The sequence below is a fragment of the Tachypleus tridentatus genome, chromosome 12 (assembly GCF_004210375.1).
Source record: "Tachypleus tridentatus isolate NWPU-2018 chromosome 12, ASM421037v1, whole genome shotgun sequence".
In the NCBI taxonomy this organism is placed as follows: domain Eukaryota; kingdom Metazoa; phylum Arthropoda; class Merostomata; order Xiphosura; family Limulidae; genus Tachypleus; species Tachypleus tridentatus.
In genome coordinates, this window is record NC_134836.1 from 40577285 (window position 1) to 40595308 (window position 18024).

The following is an 18024-nucleotide window of genomic DNA, read 5'->3' on the forward strand; positions in this document are numbered from 1 at the left end:
TGTTTTTGAAACTAAAAATATTGGAAAGTGAACCACTTATTTGAAGCTTATGTTACTTTTAATAAATCTGATGTCCTGGTACTTATGAAGCATTCAGATTGTCTCACAAAGTTCTTTTTCTTAATCAGTCATTTCTTTGAACTAAAAATATTAATAAAGTTATTTCAATAGAAAGCAGAGATATAAAATGTAACATTTTGTTCTTGTTAGAAACATTGATGACCAGATAAAATTATTATTTCACTATGTAAACCATTTGTGCAAATTATACAACTGAGATTTATGTGAACAGTTAGATATACTGTTGTCTGGTAGGGCTGTGCACATAATTAAACAAGCATTTTCTAATTTAAAAGAAAAAAGTTTTAATCATGTTTAATATATATTTTACAGCACATACATACATGCGCTCACATACATACAACACTATTTTTCTCTTAGCAATGTTCTTCATAAAAATATTAACAAAAAGTAACAAAATATCACAAAAACTGTTTTACTGAATATAAAATAATCAGTAAGTAGTCAGATGTTCTTATTAAAGGTAATTAAAAAAAAAAGAACTACATCAATGTTGAGTTAAATTAAACTACAGGTAAGGTTGTTATTTGTATATAGTACAAAGCTGCATAAAAGGCTATCTGTGCTCTGCCCACCATGGGTATCAAAACCCAGTGTATAGTGGTACAAATCTGCAGACTTACCAGTGTGCCACTAAGGGGGTACAGGTAAGGTAATAGAAATATGATGGTTCTTTTATCTCCAGTTTTCTGTTAATAAAGGTTTGCAAAGCTAATCAAGTGGAAGTGAACCTTTAAACTGAAGAAAGTTAGGTGAAAACTTGAATTAAGAATCTGAACTATGACACCACGATACATTCACTCATATAAGAAATGAGTATTTCACTTATAGGACACACAAACATTAATAACCACAGTTGAGGGGATTACTTTATTGCACTTCACTGTATATTGTTTGTAGTTAAAAGCTTCCAAGGTTTTAAACTGTAAAGCTGAAAATTGATGAGCTTATACATGATTAAAATTTTCTATTGAGTGATTAAATTATTTAGCTGATAAAGTTTCTTTGGAGAGCAAATATAGGATCTTGAAGATACTGCATGAAGTTTCAATAGGAACAGCACAAAAGAGGTTTTGATGCTGGACATTCAACAGACATTAATCAACATGTTAGAGGCTGTTCTTTGATCATCTCTAGAACATCAAAAATGTTGAATTTACAGTTTTCAATAGCCTGCTGGAAAACAAAACCACACAGTTAAAGATTCACCTAGTGGATAAAAAAAAAACATACTTATTTACATCACTAAAACACTGCATGAATATAACTCTTCAATCAAAACAGGATTGGTTAAAATATCCAAGAATAATTTTAAAGTATCATGATATTAAAAACAAATTTTTATTACACAAAAATTCAAAATATTATTCTTTTCTAAATAAATAGTGACAGAAACACAGATTATTTGAATGAGTAACAATTTTCATTCCCTCATTTTGATGATAAAATGTATTTATGTTAGTACTCATTCATGGTATCTATTTCCAGTATTCATTTTCATTACGTTCTTTCATATTATGTATTTCAGTGCCTTCTGGTTAAGAAAAAAATGCATAATTTAAATTTGAGCTTTTAAATTTTCCAGTATTGTGTGTGTTTGAAACAAATTAACAATAAACCTCAGAAAATAATTATAATAGTAATTTTTCTGCATACAATACAAATAATTGATATTTCTCTCTCTTCTAACTTAACCTGAATACTGCATATTCAATATGGAAAACTTTTCTTTCACTGTTTTTTACAAGATATAAAATACTGCATTTCCTGCTTGTATTTCTATTTTTTCCTCATAAAGTCAACAGCCCAAAATCATGGAAAGTAATGCAGTTTGACTTGGATTTTACTGGATTAGTTCAATTTCATTTTAGACTTCTGTTCTGCTAAATTCAGAGTTCTGACACATCTTCCCTCAGATCAAAACTATTTACCTTCACATGGCATTGTAATTGCAAGAATACTTTCCTAAATATCAAGTAGCCAAATAAACTTGTTATTAAACTAATTCCTCAATAATCATAAAAGCACTAGTCAAGAAATAACTACAATATCCATTCTCTACCAACATATAATAATGTGAAAAACAGAAAAGGAACTATTTAGATATTTCAATCACTGAACAACTAGTTGATGTCCAAATACACATACATTTTAATATTATATAAAGCCTGAGTTTTTAATTATTCATGATGTAGTCCATATTTCAGCAAAAAATAAAATATTAAAGTGATTTTATCAAAGACTTTCATCTGGTAAGTTGTGAAACCAATAACATTTCTACTTAAAAAAAACAACCAAAAAACAGTACATGTAGATCACTCATCTTTGTACAGTTAACAAACAGCCACATCTAACAGAAAAATGTGGCATTTGTAATTTTTAAATATATTTTACAACAGAAAAAATAAAACAAATGCTACTTCAACTGCATTGGCACTAAAGGTGGTTCTACAAATGCCATTCAACTATATGTAGCAAGATAAGCACAAGGGGCAATCAATCAATGACAATACATGAAGTAAACAACTCTTTTCTGTGTTTTTAAGTCATATTTTACAATTTCATTAACAGTATTGATTAAAATTATTTTATATATCCACATACATCTTTATTATACATTGTTTGTTTAGTCTTCTATGATTTCTATGTTGAAAGTTTCGTTAACTGTATTGGTTAAATTGTTTGTTACATATATGAGTGTGTGTGTAAGAATGTATATGTTCACCAAGTATGTGTATTTAGAATTAACCTCAAGTCTACTAAGTTCACTGAACCTCTTGAGAAGCTATTGCAATAATGACCAAATATATCACTAACAAAAGGGTATATGCAAGTAATGGATCAATACAGCTTGAAGGTGGCTTGAATAGGTACTGAATAAAACTTTATTACAAGTTCAACATAGTAAAAAATTTACAAGGATAGCAAAGTTTGTTGAATTGTTGTACATGTGTTAAACTGCAAAGTTTGTTGAATTGTTGTTACTGTGTTAAACTGCAAAGTTTGTTGAATTGTTGTACATGTGTTAAACTGCAAAGTTTGTTGAATTGTTGTACATGTGTTAAACTGCAAAGTTTGTTGAATTGTTGTACATGTGTTAAACTGCAAAGTTTGTTGAATTGTTGTACATTTGTTAAACTGCAAAGTTTGTTGAATTGTTGTACATTTGTTAAACTGCAAAGTTTGTTGAATTGTTGTACATGTGTTAAACTGCAAAGTTTGTTGAATTGTTGTACATGTGTTAAACTGCAAAGTTTGTTGAATTGTTGTACATGTGTTAAACTGCAAAGTTTGTTGAATTGTTGTACATGTGTTAAACTGCAAAGTTTGTTGAATTGTTGTACATGTGTTAAACTGCAAAGTTTGTTGAATTGTTGTACATGTGTTAAACTGCAAAGTTTGTTGAATTGTTGTACATTTGTTAAACTGCAAAGTTTGTTGAATTGTTGTACATTTGTTAAACTGCAAAGTTTGTTGAATTGTTGTACATGTGTTAAACTGCAAAGTTTGTTGAATTGTTGTACATGTTAAACTGCAAAGTTTGTTGAATTGTTGTAAACTGCAAAGTTTGTTGAATTGTTGTACATGTGTTAAACTGCAAAGTTTGTTGAATTGTTGTACATGTGTTAAACTGCAAAGTTTGTTGAATTGTTGTACATGTGTTAAACTGCAGTTTGTTGAATTGTTGTACATGTGTTAAACTGCAAAGTTTGTTGAATTGTTGTACATGTGTTAAACTGCAAAGTTTGTTGAATTGTTGTACATTTGTTAAACTGCAAAGTTTGTTGAATTGTTGTACATGTGTTAAACTGCAAAGTTTGTTGAATTGTTGTACATGTGTTAAACTGCAAAGTTTGTTGAATTGTTGTACATTTGTTAAACTTAGAGTTTTATTTAGTGCCCATTCAAATCAACTTTAAATTTAAGTGCCTGAAAGTGGGTTCCTTTTCATCAAAATGGATCAATACATTCTAATCCATGTAAATAACAACAGTATATACATATATATAAACTTAATTACATTCATTACTGGATTATTTCTTAGTTCTGATTACACAAGATTTCTTTGATAATAAGTTACTAAATAAACAACAGAAATTTAAACAATGTCTCATCTAACAAAATGTAAGTGTCATATGAACACAAAACATACAAATAAAAAGCAATAATGAAGCTCATAGATTCACCACTGACAAAGTCTTTATTCGTATATTTCCACTGCAGTGATGTGGTTCTGTTAATAGTTAAACCTCATTTTGATTTGATTTTCAAAAATAATAAAAACAAGAAACTTCAGTACATTAGCACAATAACTATATGTTTAATAAAATTTAAAAAATGATTTATCAGGGATAAACAGTGAAACTGTTATAAAGTAACAGCATGCCCATGGAAATATATATAAAATACACCAACTATTCCAACTATTAATTTAATTTAATTATTAACTAAGTTAAAAACTAAAAAAAAAATGAATGGAAAACAGTTCTAGCTTTGGAAGAGGCCTAATATTTTTTTATTTACTTCACAAGGAAGGAAACATTTGCTTTTTTTCCCCCTTTATTGTTTTTTGTATTTATTAACAAAGTTCTGAAACATTTTTGGGAGTTTGTGGGTTGTTATTTTTATTATTATTTGTCTTGATTTAACTTTTTTATGCTGTTTCCACCCCATCAACCATCTCTTCTTTGTGTTCAAATAAACTGTGAAAAAACACCATAATATTAAGACTGTGTGGCACAGACACTACACAAAAAATATATGTCACATCATTCTGATTTATTTTGCTCTATTTTCATTAAAGTACAATGCAGTACAAGGCCTATTACTTCACATTGCATGTGTGTTGTTTATTTGTTTCTTGGATTACCCATAAAACTATTAAGAAGTTATCTATACTTGCAGTCACTAATTTTGAGGTGATAGACTAGAAAGAAGACAGCTGGTCAATATCACCCACCACCAGCTTCTGGGCTGCTACTGTCAGATCAAATAATGGTATTTGTCTACCACCATATAATATATACAGGGTCCCAAATTGCAGAGTGAGATTTATTTATTTTTTGATAATAACAGTGTGCAAACCACAGAAATTTAGATCCACAGTCTGGAACATTAACCACTACAATGAGATAGATAATATAATTCTATATTTAAACATAAAGGAAAACCTGCTAACAAAAAACAAAAACAAAAACTTTTGATGGTAACAATTCTAAACTCTAAGAAATATAAATAATTACAGTAAGTGCAATAACATATATATTGGAAGCAGATTCAAATTCTATATTTATAATTCACACAAAAAGGAAATTGCATAAGAATACTTTTTCATAGAATACTAATTAGTTGACCTGCTCAAACACAATTCTAGGATTTTCAGACTTCAATAAACTATCTTTAGGAATTTCTTTTATTTTTTGAAATAAATCAAAGATAGGCTTCAAAGATGTCTGCATAAGTGATTGAAGCTCCAGTGATTAGTACAAAAATATTAGTAAATCTAAGTAAAGCAAGCAAGGTTCATTATGGTTAAATCTTAATTCCAAAGATCCAATATCTGTAAAAATGAATGTAAAATATCTGTAAGAGATATGCAAAAACATTCTACTCTTCATCTTCATTGAAATAACCTTTGCAGTACTCAAGATTTTTATTACTTGTTGTAAATCACTTACATCAATATTTACAAGAAATAGTAAATAAAATATTTTTATTCTTATGTTTATCAAAATATTTTTTATTTTGCCTAAAATGCAATTTTTCATTGAACATAAGATAAGTACAGTATTACACCAAATATGAAAAAAAACTTGCAAAAAAATAACTTTTAATGGTAATAATCCTAAATTCTAAGAAATGTAAATAATTTCCATAAGTGTAATAACATTTATATCAGAAGCAGGTTCAAATTCAAATCAGTGAAAGATTTACATTAAACTGTTAAATTAGTAGCTACAATACTTTAATGATAAAGAAAACAACAGTAATTACTTCACTAATACATTATAAAAATATAACTACCTAAACAAATTCAGAAAAGTTCTGTTTATAACTGTGATTAAAAAGGTTTTTTTTTTCACCTTAACTGAAACCAATACATTTCATTCTGCAGTCTTCTAATGTCTGAGTCCAGTCAACATAACTACTACATCCTTCACTAGAATAACAACATACAAATTATTAATATACTACACTCAAAGAAATAATATATACATCAAACAACAAACATCATCACCACATGCTATTATTTACAGTTTTACATGCTGTTGGTATTTGAAACTGCAATTCATGTCATGGACATTTTATGTAAATCTAGATTACGAAGTAGACCACTAGGTTTGTTGCTTAGATGTTTCTACACTTTAATAAAATGTCTTTTATTCGTCAAGGCATCTGCAAACTGTTACATATGGATTAGCATTGGAGTTTTTACAATAAAGTCACTTTTGTCAAAAATAGCAACATAAGATTCACTGTTATCTCCCAGAAACTCTTGTTATACACAGGATGGTAGATAATGAATTCTTCAAAAAGGAAAATTAAACAAAACAATGTCCCTTTAACACACAGACAACAAAGAACCATTTGCTTCTTAAAAATTGTCCCTAAATAATCACCCTTGAGAGAAAGTAATAACTTAAACTCACTCTTTATTCTTCAGAAAATTAATAACACCATTTTTCAAACTTTTGTAACGTTCTAGCATTACTAGTACTGAAGTTAACTCATTAAATGAGACATTCATCACAACAGAAGAAATAACTGTTAACTGGAGAACACAGCCTGTATTTAACATTTCTCATTTTTACTGTTTTCAGAACAGAGTGAAAAAAAAATCAAAGTCTTTAACCTATTGATACTCTGCATAGCCCCCGCTAGTACAGTGGTAGGTCTATGGATTTACAATGCTAAAAATCAGGGGTTTGATTTCCCTTGGTGGGCTCAGCAGATAACCCAATATGGCTTTGCTATAAGAAAACACACACACTCTGCATAAGCCTACATAAATATCAATAAGATCACTTCTTACTCTTCCTTTCTCAAACCAGAATAAGTTCAGAAACTTTATCCTATGAAATAGCTCTTCCATCTGTGGAGTCATCTTGGTAGCCCTCCTCTGAACCTCTTCTAAGCCAATATATATATATATATACACAGAAAGACCATATTTCTACAGTATTCCAAGTTAGGCTTTACCAGTAATTCATAATGAGACAATTAATTCTTTTGACTTGTAATCAGTAAATCTATAGATGCACCTGAAAAATCTATTAACTTTGCTAATAACATAATAGAATTGCTTAAGTAGTTGAATGACTTGTTTACCATTACATCAAGATCTTTCTCATTAGTAATGATGTTGAGTAGATTTCCATCTACATTAAAAATGTGATCCAAATTATGATACCCCAAATGCCTTACCTTGAATATACTGCAATTAAAGATCCCTTACCAAATTTGTGTCCAACTAACCAACTGATCCAATTTATGCTGTGGTATCTCAACATCTTCAGTGCAGCTAGAAATATTCTAGAGTTAAAAATTATCCAAAGACTTAATAATTTAATAGTTGTGTCATTATCATCATCATCATTATAGGTGCAAGTTAAAAGCAACAGCCCAAATAAAGACCCCTGACACTAGTATTAAGGGTTCAATCTGAATTTTAGTTGGAATTTGTAAAGGACCACCAGATAAAGGTGGTGAAATTAATGAGAAACTCTAAAGTGAGATAAGGTTTTCAACTGCAAATGAGAATACAATTTGGGGAAGGGGTTGTTAACTGAGCAAATGAATTAATTGGAGATACTGATCAAATGTGGAAAAAACAATTTGAATAAATTTTTAAATATTCATATATATGCTATGTTTGTTCCTTTGGACACAAAGGAGTGGCTGTAAGTAAGAGACCAGATTGGCTTATAAAGAGTGTAAGTGATAAATTTAAACAAAAGCATATTACTCAAGAAGTTTAAGTTGACTTCTATGATGGGAGAATTACAGAAGATAATGAGATTAAGTCAAACAGGATATTACATAATTTAAAAGAGTATACAAAAATGGATGGTTGAAGATGTGAAAATCAGCAGTAAAGATTACTTTAAATACATTAAGGGTAAGCAAAATACTGGGATTAGAGGAGGACCTTTGAGGTATAAAAAAAGGAAGTCTCATTTCTGATGATTATGAGAGATGACTCTAATACTCTAATTTTTTCTTCAATTCTTACTAACAAACATGCTAAGTGGGAACCAAATCAAACTAGATTACATTAAGTGTGAGTTTATTAAGAACAATTGAAAAGTTAAGAGAATGCTAACTCTCCTTAATCAGAAAATATCTTCCCAAGAGTCTTGAAAGATGTTAAAAACATGGATATGTGGGCTACTTGCTACTTTTTCTTTTTTTTGTAAGCCCTTAAGTAGTGGGCAAGTGCCAGAAGATTGGAAGCTGGCTAATGTGTTACTCCTCTTTTCAAAGGAAGCAATAAAACTTGTTCAAGTAATTACAGGTTATAAGAAGAATTTTTTTTGATAGACTGAAAAAAACAATGCTTTGCACAATTACTTAACAAAGGTTTAAAATTCCGTTGAATAGTCAACATGGTTCCAATAGGGAAAAATCTTTCTTAGTGTTCTCTTGACAATTTTTGAAGAAGTTACTGATTACATAAGTAATAGTAATGATGTAGATTTTGTGTATCTGGATTTTCAAAAGGCATTTGACAAGATGTCACATAAAATGTATATAAAAATTATGTGGGAAATAAGTGGACTTGTTGGATAATAAGGTGGCTGGAAGGAAGAGAGTATGAAGATTAATATAAAAGGAGTTCAGTCAAATATTGGGTTGATGACACAAATGGAGTACCTCAGGGCTCAGTGTTAGGACTTTTGATCTTATTTTACATCAATGACTTAGATGAAGGATTGGTCAATAGCTTACTTACATCTACTGATTGTATTAAGGTCTGGTGTGTTGCTAACTGTGAGAAGGATGCTGTTGCTTTACCAAAGGATTTATATTACTTGTTGAGTTGGGCAAAACAAATAGCAGATGGATTTTAATTTGTAATATATGCAAGGAAATGTATGTGGATTATTTTACATTAATTAGCAGTATAATCTAATGGAAATAACTTTAACAGCATTATTTGTGAAAGGGATATTGGTGTTGTAGTTGACCAGTCTCTTATGCTGAACAAAAGCATTGTGTAATTGCTTGTGGCAGGGTAAATAGGATTTTGGGTTTTATCCACAAAAATACTTAAGTCTAAAGAGGTTATAATTTCATATTTGGAGTATTGTGTTCAGTCTTGGCCTCTATCTTAAAAATGATATATAATAATTGGAAATGGTTCAGAGAAGGGCTACTAGGAGGATACCTGGAACAAAAAGGGTTGTCACACAAGGACAAGTTGTGACTCCTTATATTGTGTTCTCTTGAAAAAAAAAGCAGAGTTAAAGGAGATCTGATTGAGGTGCTTAAAACTAGAAATTAACAGTGTTGGTGCATCATCTTTTATATGTACATAATAATAAAAATGGTAGGATTATAGGCCACAAACACAGATATTTGCAGGGTTGTAGTCATCTTCAGATATTTTGTTTTTATAATAGCCAGGGTAGCTGGCTCTTTTGAATGGGTTTCTTTCAAATGTATTGAAATCAATAAATTCAAGGCAGTTAATGAAGAGGCTTGGTACTATTTAAGAGGTAAAGGCTAACTTTGGGTTGTTGTTTTTTTGTAGTGGATGGGGCAGCATAGATGGACAAACAACCCTTCGATGTCATTAAAATTATGTTATTGTATCAAAATTTGTATATATATAACAAATTTTTTTTCATTTTTTTTGTTTAGTATGCGATAAGTATTTATCACTAAAGAAATGGAATTACAATGAGTAAGTTTGGTAGCAATTAAAAAATAATATACACATTGATTTTCTCTGCACAGCTGTTACATATTAACTGTGTGTATACCTAAAATAAGCATCAGTGTCTACATTGTAAGTGCACCATGTCTCAGAACGTAACATTAATGGAAACAAAAAAAAACTCCTTAGCCCAACATAAATTGATATTTTTATTGTTTGAAATGGACATATTAAATATTGATCCTTTTTAGTGTTATTTACACTGAACTAGCATAAAATCACTGTTGATTTCAGTTTTTATGCTTCTAATTTTATTTGAGAAAAATTTAGAAGTAATACTATGAGAAATTTGTAGGCTTACATATGTGTACATATTGTTTAAGGAAGACATAACATAGCAATTGCCATACCAAACTTGTCATGTCTTATTACCACAAACTCGTCCTTGGCACTGTGGAGTTAGGGGTGCATTAAAATAAAAGTGATGTCAAATTCACTATTAACTTAATAGTAGCCTAGAGTTGGTGGTAGCTGCTTTCGACTAGTTGCCTTCCCTTTTGTTAACCATTTCAAAGCAAGGGACAGTTAATACAGATAGCCATCCAGAAGATTTATGCAAGTATCTGAAACAAACGTTTTTTTATATAACATCTGAGTTATACAGTTAAGTCTGTAAAACAGGGGAACAAATTTGGCTCATCTTAACATATGGTTACTATTAAAAGAATTAATCTTAATAATCAATGATTTACCATCATAGCATGTCACAATTGACTCCCTTATTGCCACAATAAGTGAAACAAAAACTCCTTGACCCAATATAAACTGAACTAATGTTTGACTTCCTAAACAAACTCAAATTACAACACATAACTTATTTAAATAAAATGTGTGTGTGTGCTTCTATAATATCAAACCATTAATAAATATTAAAGTTTATTTGTGGAATTTTGCTAGTCTTATTATTGAAGTCAGAAAGTGGCCAGTTATCATAACATTTTGGTTTCTATAAATTGAAATAACTAAAATTATCTCTTGTGAGACACCATAGGATGCCTGTTATAAAATAAAAAGATCTTAGTATTGTGGTTCATCAGTATCTTAAGCTAGCCAAGAAATGTGCTATTGATAATTGTAGGTAAGACAGGATATAAGGTTGTATCTACAGAAATACTTAATACAAATCTAAAGAGGTTACAATGCCAAGATAATGAGCATGATTCTCACAGTTAATGGTGAAAATAGCAAGATTATGGCAGATGGATGCCATCTTTATTTTTATAACAGGGTGGTTCATCTTTGGGACAGATTACCTTTAAATATGGTAGATGTAATTAAGGGAGTTTGAAGGAAAGCTTGATAAACAGTTGATACCATCATCTACAGAAGCAAAGGCCCTAACAAAAACTCCATGCTTGTGAGATTAAAATGCATGGTTCCTAAAATTATATTGGGAATTATTAAAATAATTAATTAAATGACAAGTTATTTTTACAAATATTTTCTAAATTTCTTTTGAGAAGAGATTCAAATATTAAACTAATCTGTTTATAGTATTCTAAACTATCCTAGTCCCTCAAAAAGGTTGGGGCAGAACAAAAAACAGTCACATATACGGGCTTATTGTCATGCTTACACACGTTAGTAACAAAATTTCATGTTTTAGTCAGGTTAGTAGCACAAAATAATGTTTTGGCACAACATAGGAACTATTGGCTCACCTTTGCTGTCCCATCTTCTAAACTAAAATAAAGCTATAAAAAAAACATTATTAAAGCCAGCCCTGATCATTCATGTATTTATCAAGCTTTCTCTTAAACCCACTTAAATTTACTGCCTCCACAACATCTGAAGGCAACCCATTCCAACAGCAAATCACTCTGTTAGAAAAATAAAACTGTCTTAGTTGAAGATGACTCCCACCCTGCCAAAATTTATATTTGTTTCCCATAGTTCTACTATTCTCACTGTTAAGTATAAAAAATGATGATGCTTCAACACCATCAATTCCCTTTTCAGCCTTAAACATCTCAATCATATCTTCTCTAACTTTTTTTCAAAAGAAAAAATTTGAGAAATTTCAACCTCTCCTTGTATGACAGCCTCTCTATTCCAAGTACTATTCTAGTTACCTTTCTCTGAAACCTTTCCAACAATTCATTGCCCTTCCTTGATTGACTGACTGGATGTAGGTCAATTCCAACATCACATTAGTTTTTAAAATGTACAATTAAAAAAAAAATTTACTCAGATTCCTAAAAGTTGGCAGTTCTGTTGGTATCACATTTATTATATCTTCCAATTAACAGGAATTTCTCCGGAAATGACTTTTGGAAATAATCTTCAAACTGTGTTATATACCAAAGTGATTGGTTATTATTAATTTTCAATTGAAAATATTTAGGAGATATAAATATATAAAGACCAAAATCTAAATTTCATCTTTCTCACAGTTATTTCTTCTGTATAAATAGAGTTTAAGATAGCATACTCCCCATGTTAACACAAAACAAGTTAACTTCAGAATATCCTCTTCATTAGAGTCAACACCACATCGTATGTACGTCAAGCGAGTCAATGTTTTTAAAAGCCCACATTACTGAAGTAAATATAACATTAGTAACCCTCATTTCACTTTAAGTTTGGATAGAAGAATCAATCTTTTTTTACTTATTTCCAATACATTATTGGAAAACTCGCTTTTAAACTATATAAACTTGAATAATTTACTTAATTATTAGGTAAATTATGAGTGATTATAACATATTTTGTTCATGAACCTTTATAAGTGTATTAGAAAAACACTATTTAAAATATGTTTTGCTTATTAACACAAGTCAACATTGATGTGGCTGAACCAACAGAGACAAAAGTGCTCCAAATTGATAGGCCTATTCTTTACAGTTGTTTTAATTAAACGATGCCCCCCACCCCTGTGACACAATGTATGTCTGCGGACTTGTACTTCAAGATCCGAAAGATTCGATACCCGTGGTGAGCTGAGCAAAGATAGTTCTTTGTGTAGCTTTGTGCATTTAACTGATTAAAAACAAAGAATAATTAATTATCACCCACTGGAGTGGATTTGCCGTACCTACACGAAAGTAAAGACATCACGCGGACTCTCCAAAATACATAAAACTTTGTTAACCTGACGACGACCGAAGAAGGTCGAAACATTGTTCGCTCTTCTACATTAAATACTTTCTCAACCCAAACGAGCCGTTTTTGCATATATAAAACGGGGATTCCCCCAAATTCGTTTCTCCGCTAGGACGCCAAAATACAATACTTAATCTACAGACTTGGACATTTAAAACTATAGCAGACAAGAATGAGCCGTACTGCATTTCACAGGTGCTACGAAATAAACTCTGACAATAATTGAATATCGAAAATAAAATGGGTGCCCTCGAAATAGTTGTTCCACTAGTGAGTCAAAAGTATGATACCTGTTCTGCATGAATAACATATTTAATTAAAGAAAATGCGGGAAACTTTTGCGAGCGGATTTTCACACATCATGAAATAAAGTGAAGTATACTACAGTCCAGAAAAAAATGACTAGTTACGAATACCTAGATATATTCTCTAGAACAGTGGTAAGCACATTTTTTATGGCATCTCTCTTTCTAAACATGAGTTTTGATTAATTTTTCCTTCCTCCACCTCTTTTAACCCATTTGTGATGGAAGGCAGCTAGTCATCACCACTCATCGTTTGGCTACTTTTTTATTAACGAATAGTGGGATTGACCGTGACATTATAACGCCCCTACGGCTGAAAGGGCGAGAATGTTTGGTGAGATAGGGATTCGAACCCGCGACGCTGGTATTAGAAGTGGAGTGTTCTAACCACTTGGCCATGCCGGGCCCAGTACATCGGTCTATCTTTTCTAGATGAAGAGTTTATAGACACAAGGTCAAATATATCATGGCCATGTACATATATTTAAGTATATACTCATTACTCACACACGCATACAAAAATAAGTATACATTTCTACAAAACCTTGGTATAGAATATAGAGAATTTTTGGAGTTTAGTACAAGACACTTTTATTAATGTAAGTACAATAAATTAAAACTTAAATGAACAACATAAAAGTTCGCTTATAGTATATAAATTTTAATTGCATTTTTAAGATTTTAATATGTTTGGATTTTAACAACAGTTGAAATACGTTTTTGACATTGTTATGTGTACGTATTGAAATAATAGGATCGAATAATACAAATAATAAACATTCTTATAGATACATTTATCCCACTCTATATTCTGTAATATTATAGTTCATCTGTTCAATTACACATATTGTCTACTTACCATTATTTGTTCAGTTTGTTTCAATGACCTAAATTCAAGAATATTTGATATTATTTTAATATTAGCTGAAACTTTAGGAGATGTATCGGTATTCGATTAACTGATGACAGTTTAGTTTCAACTAAACAAGCAAAGTTTGTACGTTATCGATTAGTCCTGATGAAGTTCGACACTTCATGGCCAGGTGGGTGAAGACGTTCAACTCGTAATCTGGCCATCGCGGGTTCGAATTCTCGTTGCCCCAAACAGCCGTGGTGGCGTTATAATGTGAAGGTCAATCCAACTATTCGTAGGTAAATGAGTAGCCAAACGATTGACAGTAGGTGATGATGATTAATTGCCTTCCCTCTAATCTTACACTGCTAAATTAGAGACGGCAAGAACAGATAGCCCTCGTGTAGCATTGCGCGAAATTCAAAAACAAACAAAATCTGATGAAGCTGTCAAAGCGAAACACTGAGATAAATTAGATGCATTCCAGAGATGCAAGTCGTTATTTTATTTACGTGATTGACAGACAACTTTAGTTTCAGTCTTTATGTATTCTTTGTTTTGAATATATGAAAGAAAAAACCCTTTAAGTTTTTCGTGTTTCGAGATACATGTGTTTTTTAGTTATTCAGGGGCAGGCTAATTCAAGAGCAATAACTAAATTGGGAGCCCCGGTTAAACACATAACATATTTTATTATGTAAGATGTACATTATCCTAATATCTGAGTGTATATTTTTTTTTCACGACTAATTTCATAAGGAAATTTCTATCAGATACACATGCATCAACTGACAAGTTTGTAAGCGTTAATATTGTTTCCAAAAGTAAACATTCTATTTATTTATTTTTGTTTGCGATAAACTCATCAGTTTCATTAAATCGTAGTATAATATTAAAAAGTATTTGAGCTTCTAGACGAGCTTAATTAATTATGCATCTTACTATAAGTTTCTAGCTTGGGTAAAAGTTGTGCGAAAGGCTCTATCCTTCGTGCTCAAGGTCCCAATAATTCTGGGCCTGACAGGGCCAGTTGGTTAGGGCCCTTGACTTGCAATCTGAGGGTGGCGGATTCGAATTCTCTTCCCACCAAATATGCTTGCCTTTTTAGCCGTGGAGACGTTATAATATGATGGTCAGTCACACTATTCGTTGTTAAAAGAATAGCTCAAGAGTTGGCGGTGAGTGGTAATGACTAGTTGCCCTCCCTTTAGTCTGTCACTGCTGAACTAGGGATGGTTACTGCAAATAGTCTTTATGCAGCTTTGCGAGAAATTCAAAACAAAACCCAACAATTATTTCTCTATCTCTGGACGAATAACTGTTATCGCCTGCGTAAAAATACCAACAGTAGTTGGCTTCAACGGCTGTTCAAATTATATATAGAAGTTATGACCCTCAAATATGCGCAATGAGAGTGACCAGTCACATGTTAGTTCATGTTGCTCTGGGTAAATACGAAATGTGTTTGAAACTAAACAACCTTAGATTAATCATTTTGGTTGACGATCTAGACCCGAGAGAGCATCCAGTAAAAATGACCTTTCAAAGTTAGTACACTGTAAGCATACACAGTGTGTTTTTAGTTTACATTCAATAGATATTGTTAATTTTGTCTTACACTTTTGTCCAATCTTTTTACTCCACTTAATAGTTACTATGTTAAGTTTGAGTTTTAGTTACACTTTGTAATCGATATGTTGATTGACTAACCAGTTATTTACTGAACCATCTGATAGATCTTTTTCTACTTGAATATACAAGAGTGGATTAGTAGGAGAAACTTGGTACTGTGATCGTAGGATATTGTTACTGCGGGCTTTGCTATTAGCTGCCGAGATCTGTACTGCTCTTTAGTTGCACTCTTTTTTGACTCAAGTTTAAAAATACTTCATAGCTAGAAAATAACATTTTCCACGACTAGAAGCATTTATAACAAAGAGGAAAAGGCAGTTAGAGAGGAAAAACTGATGGTTAATAGAATGGTTAGGCCTAGAAGAAGATTAATCTTTGGCTTTGGACTTTTGCTGATGCTCAAGAGATCAATGACTTTAAACTTGTTGCAACTATGATGTATATGCCGACATCTAGAATGTCCCGAATTATCCGCCTGAGAACTGGCTAGTGGCAGTAGGTGAGATAGCAAATGTCAACTCAAGTTAACGAGTCATGCGGTAGTGGTGAGCCTCCATGAGTACTGAGATATACTGCAGAGACGAACATGATTCAGAGAGGAGCTTGGAACCCTGTAGAGTCAATAAATTATCTGCCTAGAGCAACTCACTGCTTTACCATCCATGACCAAAAGTCTACCAGTCTTCACTGTTTCTACCATGCTATACTAACAATGCTGAGGAAATTTCATTTACACGATGATTGGGAAAGAGAGTTTCTGACCACAATCACGGACCGACTAATACCAAGCAGATTTCTCCTCTGATGTTCAGTAGTATAGCCATGAGCGTCCACAAAAGTTTTTCCATGGGGGGGGAAGAGTCTATATATTTATATATATACTGAATGGATAAAGAAATGTGTTTCTCATTTTCTCATGAGAAACAGATGCCCTCTTTACATGGCCCATGTGTACGTCCAAGGAAAGTCTGAAAAACTTCACTTGATTACTTCAAACCGATTAATGTTTGAAATGAACAGATTTAAAGACAGGCAGTGCAAAGCTAGATGTTGAACATTATTCTACTGTTCAGTTTTACGATGCTAATTCAGGTTTTGGGTTTGATTACTTCATCTCAGGATAGGCTTTTATTGGGTGTGAACTTTTTATTAAGCTGCTTACGAGGTGACAACCGCAGGGATTTCATCGACCAGGGGTGCAGCCAGAGGGGGGGGGGGATGTAGGTGCAAAAGCACCTGTGACGTAATACCAATTAGAAACTACTTGTCCGTTGAAACGATTTTATATTAACATGTATCTTAGTGTTCTTGACGTAACATTCACACCTATATTTATAGTAAATTATCTTTCTCATAAATAACACAGCTTCAGATATTTAACACAGCTTCAGATATTTAACACAACTTCAGATATTTAACACAGCTTCTGAATAAATCTGTTTTACTCAATACCAGTTTCACGTACCTTCTTCAGAATCTATCATATGCCCCAAGCTCGACATAGCCAGATAGTTAGGGCGTTCGACTCGTAATCCGAGAGTCGCGGATTCGAATCTCCGTCACACCGAACGTGTTTGTTCTCTCAGGCGTGGGGGGGTGTGTTATAATATTTCGATCAATCCCACTGTTCGTTGGTAAAAGAGTAGTCCAAGAGATGGCTGTGGGTGTTAATAACTAGCTGTTATATAACTTTCTTAACACGTATTTCATTTTTATATCAGGGATGAAACGAATATAGGCTTTACGATATGGTTATATGTATGTTTCACTTTCCAAATTTCTGATAGACATACTAATGTTTTCTATATATATGGAATAGTACAAGTGATTAGGTGTCCTTTGTTTTGTGGAGTTTTTTGGGGGGGTTTGTGCGTTTGTTAAGTGTCTCTTGTCGTTACTACTTTAATAAGTAACTGGTTTTCGTTAGTAAAACGTTGTGTTAAGTGTCCAACTTCGTCATCAGTGTTTTCAGAGATGCATACAGTGTATGCTAACTTTAAAATACTATTTAGAGTGCCTAGTTTTCGGTGGATTACATGATGAATTTTAATGGTGAAACCTTGGGAGGTGGTTAGGGTGTTCGACTCGCAATCAGAAGATCGCGAATTCGA

General features: G+C 31.8%; 1 long non-coding RNA gene across 1 annotated transcript; it reads right to left on the reverse strand.

The window, feature by feature from the left end:
- Positions 1 to 354: 354 nt before the first annotated feature.
- LOC143234964 (uncharacterized) lies at positions 355 to 13181 on the reverse strand. Its single transcript, XR_013018874.1, has 3 exons — positions 13056 to 13181; positions 6165 to 6241; positions 355 to 1257 (listed from the first exon to the last, which is right to left on the reverse strand). It is a non-coding gene; the product is annotated as an uncharacterized LOC143234964 (long non-coding RNA).
- Positions 13182 to 18024: the final 4843 nt, after the last annotated feature.